The sequence below is a fragment of the Macaca nemestrina genome, chromosome 3, assembly GCF_043159975.1.
Source record: "Macaca nemestrina isolate mMacNem1 chromosome 3, mMacNem.hap1, whole genome shotgun sequence".
Taxonomy (NCBI): domain Eukaryota; kingdom Metazoa; phylum Chordata; class Mammalia; order Primates; family Cercopithecidae; genus Macaca; species Macaca nemestrina.
Genome location: NC_092127.1, coordinates 25,013,488 through 25,015,963, shown reverse-complemented (window position 1 = coordinate 25,015,963; position 2,476 = coordinate 25,013,488). Strand labels below are relative to the sequence as shown.

The window sequence follows — 2,476 nt, the reverse complement described above, 5'->3', positions numbered from 1 at the left end:
CCGAGAGACAGTCAACTTAGTTGCAGACATCACCTCCTTAGCCAAATATCAACACGTTCTTAAAACCATTACAATGAGTCTGTCCCCGAGAGGAGGGAAAGGAATTATTCCACCCTGGTGACATGGTGTTAATCAAGTCCCTTCCCTCAAATTGCTCATCCCTAGACACATCCTGGGAAAGACCCTACCCAGTCATTTTATCTACCCCAACCACGGTTAAAGTGGCTGGAGTGGAGTCTTGGATATATCACACTCGGGTCAAACCCTGGATACTGCCAAAGGAACCCAAAAATCCAGGGGACAATGTCAGCTATTCCTGTGAACTTCTAGAGGATCTGCGCCTGCTCTTCAAGGAACAACCATGAGAAAAGTAACTAAAATAATAAATCCCCATGGCCCTCCCTTATCATATTTTTCTCTTTACTGTTCTCTTACCCCCTTTCACTCTCACTTCACCCCCTCCATGCTGCTGTACAACCAGTAGCTCCCCTTACCAAAATCTTCTATGGAAAATACGGCTTCCCAGAAATATTAATGCCCCATCATGTGGGAGTTTTTCTAAGGGAAACCCCACCTTCACCGCCCACACCCATATGCCCCGCAACTGCTATAACTCTGCCACTCTTTGCATGCATGCAAATACTCATTATTGAACAGGGAAAATGATTAATCCTAGTTGTCCTGAAGGACTTGGAGCCACTGTCTGTTGGACTTACTTCATCCATATCGGTATGTCTGATGGAGGTGGAGTTCAAGATCAGGCAAGAGAAAAACACGTAAAGGAAGTGATCTCCCAACTGACAAGGGTACATAGCACTTCTAGCCCCTACAAAGGACTAGATCTCTCAAAACTACATGAAACCCTCCATACCCATACTCACCTGGTAAACCTATTTAATACCACCCTCACTAGGCTCCATAAGGTCTCGGTCCAAAACCCTGCTAACTGTTGGATGTGCCTCCCCCTGCACTTCAGGCCATCCATTTCAATTCCTGTACCTGAACAATGGAAAAACTTCAGCACAGAAATAAACACCACTTCTGTTTTAGTAGGACCTCTTGTTTCCAATCTGGAAATAATCCATACCTCAAACCTCACCTGTGTAAAATTTAGTGATACTATAGACACAACCAACTCCCAATGCATCACGTGGGTAACTCCTCCCACACAAATAGTCTGCCTACCTTCAGGAATATTTTTTGTCTGTTGTACCTCAGCCTATCGTTGTTTGGATAGCTCTTCAGAATCTATGTGCTTCCTCTCATTCATAGTGCCCCCTATGACCATCTACACTGAACAAGATTTATACAATCATGTCGTACCTAAGCCCCGCAACAAAAGAGTACCCATTCTTCCTTTTGTTATCAGAGCAGCAGTGCTAGGCAGACTAGGTACTGGCATTGGCGGTATCACAACCTCTACTCAGTTCTACTACAAACTCTCTCAAGAACTAAATGGTGACATGGAATGGGTCGCCAACTCACTGGTCATCTTGCAAGATCAACTTAATTCCTTAGCAGCAATAGTCCTTCAAAATCAAAGACCTTTAGACTTTCTAACCATGGAAAGAGGGGGAACCTATTTATTTTTAGGGAAAGAATGCTGTTATTATGTTAATCAATCTGGAATCGTCACTGAGAAAGTTAAAGAAATTTGAGATCAAATACAATGTAGAGCAGAGGAGCTTCAAAACACTAGACCCTGGGGCCTCCTCAGCCAATGGATGCCCTGGATTCTCCCCTTCTTAGGAGCTCTAGCAGCTATAATATTGTTACTCCTCTTTGGACCCTGTCTCTTTAACCTCCTTGTTAAGTTTGTCTCTTCCAGAATCGAAGCTGTAAAGCTACAAATGGTTCCTCAAATGGAGCCCCAGATGCAGTCCATGACTAAGATCTACCACGGACCCCTGGACCGGCCTGCTAGCCCATGCTCCAAAGTTAATGACATCTAAGGCACCCCTCCCAAGAAAATCTCAACTGCACAACCCCTACTATGCCCCAATTCAGCAGGAGGCAGTTAGAGGGGTCAGCCAACCTCCCCAACAGCACTTGGATTTTCCTGTTGAGAGGGGGGACTCAGAGACAGGACTAGTTGGATTTCCTAGGCCAACTAAGAATCCCTAAGCCTAGCTGGGAAGGTGACTGCATCTACCTTTAAACATGAGGCTTCCAACTTAGCTCACATCCAACCAATGAGGCAGTAAAGAGAGTTCACTAAAATGCTAATTAGGCAAAAACAGGAGGTAAAGAAATAGCCAATCATCTGTCGCCTGAGAGCACAGCGGGAGGGACAATGATCGGGATATAAACCCCTGCATTTGAGCCAGCAACTACCCTCTTTGGGCCCCCTCCCTTTGTATGGGAGCTCTGTTTTCACTCTATTAAATCTTACAATTGCAAAAAAAAAAAAAAAAAAAAAAAGTTTTTAATACACAGGACACAATCACTCTAACAACAATAAGTTTAAATATTAGAT

At 44.1% G+C, this 2,476-nt stretch overlaps 1 pseudogene; it reads left to right on the top strand.

Moving 5' to 3' along the window:
• The first annotated feature begins 392 nt into the window (after positions 1 to 392).
• On the top strand, positions 393 to 2,021 carry LOC139362153 (syncytin-1-like; annotated as a pseudogene).
• The last annotated feature ends 455 nt before the right edge of the window (positions 2,022 to 2,476 follow it).